This window comes from Cynocephalus volans, chromosome 3 (assembly GCF_027409185.1).
Source record: "Cynocephalus volans isolate mCynVol1 chromosome 3, mCynVol1.pri, whole genome shotgun sequence".
Lineage (NCBI taxonomy): Eukaryota > Metazoa > Chordata > Mammalia > Dermoptera > Cynocephalidae > Cynocephalus > Cynocephalus volans.
The window spans coordinates 70,098,085-70,104,084 of NC_084462.1; positions in this window are offsets into that span (position 1 = coordinate 70,098,085).

Sequence of the window (6,000 nt, forward strand, 5' to 3'; positions counted from 1 at the left end):
CAAACTTATGTTAAGTGCACATGAAGAAACTGGTCATATTTGGTGCTAAAGAAGATAATGGAAGTACCTATTTTAGGGAGGTTGTCAGGGAAGGCCTATCTGTGGAAGTGATGTCTAAATGACTCCTGAAGTGAGAGGAATCTGTCATGCAGACAGTGGGCAGAAGGGCATTCCTGGAGCAGAAGACAGCATGTGCAAGGGCCCTGAGGCTTGTGCATGACCTTAGCAAGTGGGAGGAGAGAGAGTGAACTTGGTAAGCTGAGCAAGCCCAAGCATGCAGCCATGAGGAGGAGTTTGAATGAACCAATGAACATCAATTGTTAGAATTTAAAGCCCAAGCAAAGAGAGAAAACTAGAAGGACCCTCAATGCAAAACTTAGAGATCCCAAATAACTAATGGTCACTGAACACCTCTTGGATATAGCTCTGTGCCAAATGCTATGGAAAACTGAATGGTGTGTTATATGGTCCCTATCCTCCTGCTGGTGACAGGCCACACCCAGCTCCTAGTGGTGTGGCCTGGATCTAGCCTAGCAGAGAACTACAGAGACAAACTAAGGCTATGGGACCCCTTTGCCATTCAGGGGGAGGCAATGTGGAGGCTTAGTATGGTCAGGGAAACTTCCCAAGAAAGAACTGAGTGTGGGCAAATGGGTAACAATTTTAGGTACTAGTGACTTTCTGCTAGGCACTGTACACACCTCCAGCCTTCTCAACCCATCTATAGGGTTCAGAACATTAGCCCATTTCATAGATGAGGAAACTGAAGTACAGAGGGAATTAGAGCCACTGAGTAATGGAGGTGAGATTTGGCTCCAGCTCTTCCTGACTTTCTCCATTCTCACTGAGAGAGTATTGAAATTGTGTGCCCAGGTCATGGGTTCTGTGCTTTTTGCCTTCATGGGCCACTTTCTCGATTAAAAAAAAAAAAAAAAAAATCGCATGTTTTGTAATGGGATTGGTAAAAAGATAAACATAATCCAGGCTGTATTCTATTCATTTTCTTCTTCTGGTTTGAGAAGGAATGAAAACATTTTCATGGGCCCCTGAGTGCACAGTGGGCCTTAAGCACTGTGCCTACCGTGCCTATTAGATAAATCGGCCCTGCTGGGAAGCCTCCCCTGCTGATCCCCAGAAGGGCCTTGTATCTCCACCAGATCCTGCAACAACCTCCCAAAACTCTGAGAGCTCACCCCCTTCCCCAGATGCCCAGATGGAGCCCTGCACAGGGGGAGATGCCACGGGGGAAACTTAGCTCACCCGTCTCTGAAGTTGAGCTGCTAAGGGCAGCTGGACAAATAAATTGCTGCCTGAGAACGTATGTCTGTGCTGATGCAGGGACAAGAGATTGCTTGTCTTTTTTCCTGGAACCAGAGCTTAAATTCACCAGGGTGATAAACGGTTTGGCCTCCACTGTTAAGGCCACTTCCATAACTCATAGCGCCAAAGAGGCCCCAGAAGCATCAGTCTCATGTTTGTTGTTTTTCTCAAGGCAGGCTAGGGCCATGCTTAAAAGATAGAGGAACAAATGGCCCAGCCATCCTGCAGTGCCCTGGGGAGTGAGGCCCAGGGATGGTGGGATGCTATGTCACAGAGCCCCACAGGCCCGACCCTCCACTCTTACCAGTATAAGGCCCCACTCCCCATTGCTTTGCAGTATTTCCCACTGCTCCCAGAGAGCCCCTGACAGCACAGCTCTATTGGGGTGCCTCCTCATCTCAAACACCTTCAATGGCTCTCTTGCCTGCAGAAGGAAAGCCACATGCTTCAGTTTTGTAGCCAGGGCTTTCCAGGATCAGGGCTCACTTTACCTTTCTATGACGTTTTCCCACAAACCTTTTCTTTCACCCCTAAGCCTGTTTAGTACCTCCAAGTCTTGTTAGTCCTAGCTGTTTTCCCCTCCTGGAATGTGCTTCCTCCTCCAGGGAGTCCTCCAAAAAGTTCCTTTTATTAGATTTATTTTCCCTTTTCTTGTCTCCCCACAGACAATGTTTGGATCTCTCTCGCAGCCGTGGGTGCAATCTGCTCATAGTTACCTGTGTCTACCTGTCTCTTCTAGTGAGAGAACCCTAAGGGATGGGGACCTGATTTTATTAATCCTTTTGCTCATTCAAGCTTAACATGGTGCTTTGCACACATAGGAAATGCCCACTTAAGTGTGTGTGAAGTGAACTGAGTATCCAGTGGGGAACCACCTGGGTTCAGTTAGTCTCGGGGTGCACAGCTCTATTCCAATGCAAGACCTTTTCTTAGAGACAGACCCAGTTTGCCCATTTCTAATTAGATGAAGCCTTGACCTTGACTCACCTGTCCCTTTAGCTTGGGAGAAACTCAGGACACCAGGTTTGGCAAATGCTTTGGTCCAGGAATCCATAAATATTGATTCGTTGTTTGCAGAGTAATTTAAATGTCAGTTATAAGCCCAGGGCAGATAAAGATCTGTATCAACAATAAAACTGGATACAAGCCACTGAGCCCTGGGGAAGCAGCTTGGGGTTAAGACGGAAATGGAATGCACAGGCCTTGGGGAGGGAGGGCATTAGAGCGAGAGACAGATCAATGGCTCTGCAAGACTTGGCTGCCAGAGATGCTTGGGATGTACTTGCTCATTACCATGTCTGCTGTTTGTGGATAGAGGCAGTTCCCCATTCACCTGTCATCCATCAGCCATCCATCCACCCATCCACTCATCCACCCATCCATTCATCCATCCGTCCATCCTTCCACCCACTGTGGAATGCTGTTCCTCAGCTATTCAGTGAGATACAGACAGATCCACACATCAGAGACAGGCACACACAGAGCAAAGATGGAGACTCCCAAATACACAGAGAAACAGTGAGAAAGAGACATAGGGAGAGACAGAGATGGAGAAACAGACACTCACGGAGAAGGAAATACATAGAGAGACAAAGAGACAGAGATGAAGGGAGAAACTGATATGCTCCACAAGGAGGTCACTGGCAGGGTTTGGGCATAATTGTACATTGAGGGGCAGTGGGCTGGGCTCTGGTCTGAAATAGAGGACCTTGGTTCTACCTCCAAGATGTAGTATTGCTCAGTGGTTAAGATCCACAGCTTATAAATTAGATGGGTTCAAGTCCCAGTCTCCCCACAGACTAGAGATTTATGATATTGTACTACTTAATTAAACCTTTGAGCCTCAGTTTCTTCAAGATTAAAATGCAGATCTCATTTAATGTGTGAGGATCCTTACCTCATATGTCTTGGAAGCATTACGTGAAGTAATGTATATTAAATTCTTAGCACCCCATAAGCACTCCATAAATGCTGGGTTTTATCATTCTAGATCAGGGGCTTCCCCTAAACTATATGACCTTGAGCAAATCGGTTCCTCTTTCTGTGCCTTGGTTTCCCCATCTGTGAAGTGAGGAGGGGTAGCTTTGAGAATTTCAAAGTCCCTACCTTCCTTCACCCCCCCCCCCCCACCTTTTGTCAGTTCTTCTTTGTGGCTGCCCTGAATGAAAGGTTTCCCTCCTTGGCAGAAGGTGCCCTCTCTGTCTTTGATTTCATTTAGCCGCAGTCAGACCCAGCAAATGAATTGCTTCTCTCCTCTTGGCTGACACCAGGAAGCATCTGGCCTGACAGCTCCCTAGGAAGGATCGATTGGAGGATGTGTGATTTTGAAATGCACCAGAGGACAGCTTTGGGATGTTGAACCGTATCTGCCATTGTTCCAGGTCAGAGCCGATGGTCAGGAGGCACTCCCTCAGCGTGTGCTCTTGCCGGGGCTGTCAGGGATGGCAGAGTGCAGGCTGCTGCATGCTGTGTGGTGTCCCTATCATCCACGGGAGGCCCCAGGACCCATGAGTCCAGCCTCTCATCCAGGCAGTATCCCCACCCATCTCTTACTAGTCTTTCTGATTAATATCCTCTGACCTTTGAGACTCAGCCTAGATACTTCTCTGCTGGAAGCCCACTACCTTTCCTCTTTTGAGCACTGGTTAGAGTTAGAGAGCTGTTTAGCCTATTGATGCTCATACACTATGACGATTGTGACAATCATTCCTTACTTTTGTACAAGATGTGTTAAGAAGGTAACACAGCCGGAAAGAAGATTTTAAGTTCTCTGTTGTTAAGAAGGAGTTATGTAGAAGAAAAAAACCCGGAATTAGCATCACTGCCTCTGTGAAGCTTTCTCAGCTCTGTGCAATTGTGACACCCTGTCTTACCCTGCCAGAGCTCTTATCATGTGTGCTGCGGGATCACGATCACTTAGTCAGCCTGTTTTTCCCACTATGTGGTGAGCTGGGCGGGCAGGGGATGTGCCCTGCTCTGTTGTTTCTGTAGGTGGCTAATAAATGTTCACTTAATGAATATATATTATTCAATCGATTTTTAAAATTTAACTTAAAATTTTATCACAGTAATACACACACACACACATACTGCTTACAAAGCTAACTGTTATAAGACTTCTAAGAGAAGAAAGCAATTTCTTGCCCTAATCTTCTTCAACTCCCAGTCCTGCTTCTTTGAGGTGATCATTTTAACTATTTTCTCTGTATTTTCATCTCCATATTTTTAATTAATATAATTATACCCCTATTTTCTGATTTTTTTTCAATTTAAAATAGTATCTATTGGCTTTGCATGATAGAATTTAGCTTACACACACACACTCTCTCTTCTCCTCTGCCCTCCCTATAAAGTTCTATCACAAGTTTTGGTAATATCAATATTCAGTGTTTAGGCTATTATGATCATTTGAATATTGTTTGCAGCTGAGCCATGCAGTGTACTATAATTACATTTCTTCCTTTTGCAACTTCAGTTTTTCCTCCAGTTAATAATTGCCTGTTTTCCTGTTGTTTGTTTAATTTTCTATATTCCTATTACTAATTCATCTCTAAATTATCCAAGAGAATTGTAAAACTGCTCTAAACGTGATAAAACATCATTGTTAATTTTTCCATGGAGACGTTCCCTCTGGAGCTCTTTTTCTTCTGTTCCAAACTGGACTGGGGGGTTCTCCAATTCCACACTGCACAGCTACCATCCTGCATCCTTCCAGCATCATCCTGGTGGTTTTTGTTGTTTATCTTGGGGGCCTGTCTCCTGTGTTGGGCCTTCCACTTCTTGGACACCATTTTTCTTTTCTCTTGATTTACTCTTTTTCTGTGGTCAAGCACAGCTTCCAATCAAGCCCACAATTTTCAGCCTCTTCGAGCACCGCTGCGTTCAGGAGTGCCTGGTGCTTCCAATTCCTGAGACTTTCTAGGGCTTCACTGTATAAACTGGCTTGCTTCCTCCAATTTAACCCATACAGGCACTTAAAGACAGACAAAAGTGAAATTTAAGTCATTTATCAGTTGTCTGTCTGCTTCTTCTTTTCCAAAATTTTCTTAAAACCTCATTTGTGGTCTTCTCTTTCATTCTCCCCATGTTTTGGTATTTATCCTTTTAAAAATTGTTTACTATAATTTCAGTAGAGATTTTGAGAGGAAGCAGAGATGAGCTAGAAGTCCAGTTGATTTGTTTTAGGAATGTGTAATAAGAGTAAGGATAGATTCTTTAGGTTGTATATTTTCCCTGAATGAGAAAAAAATATCAGACTTAGTTTCAAATTCAGGAGCCAACAAATCACTTTTACTCTCCAAGTACTTTTTGGCTAAGTTTTCCTAGAAATCCACACTTGGGATGGAGGGGCATCAGGACCACAACTATTCATGGCAAGACTAATGAACTCTGTCAGCTGTCTGTTGCCACAGTGATGCTGCATTACAAATGGCCACAAAGCCTCCACGGTGTACGATAACTGCTCGCTCTCCTTGGCTGGGTTCTCTCGCACATCGGGGGTTGGCCACACTGAGGATGGTCTCATCTGGGCAGCCGAGGTCACTCTTGCGTCGCTCATCCTCAGCAGGCCAGCTTGGCCGTCTTCTTGGGCCAGTGACAGAGGAACAAGGCCTCTTGAGGCTCAGGCTCAAAGATGACACACTATCATGTCACTTCCGCCACATTCTATTGGCCAAAGCC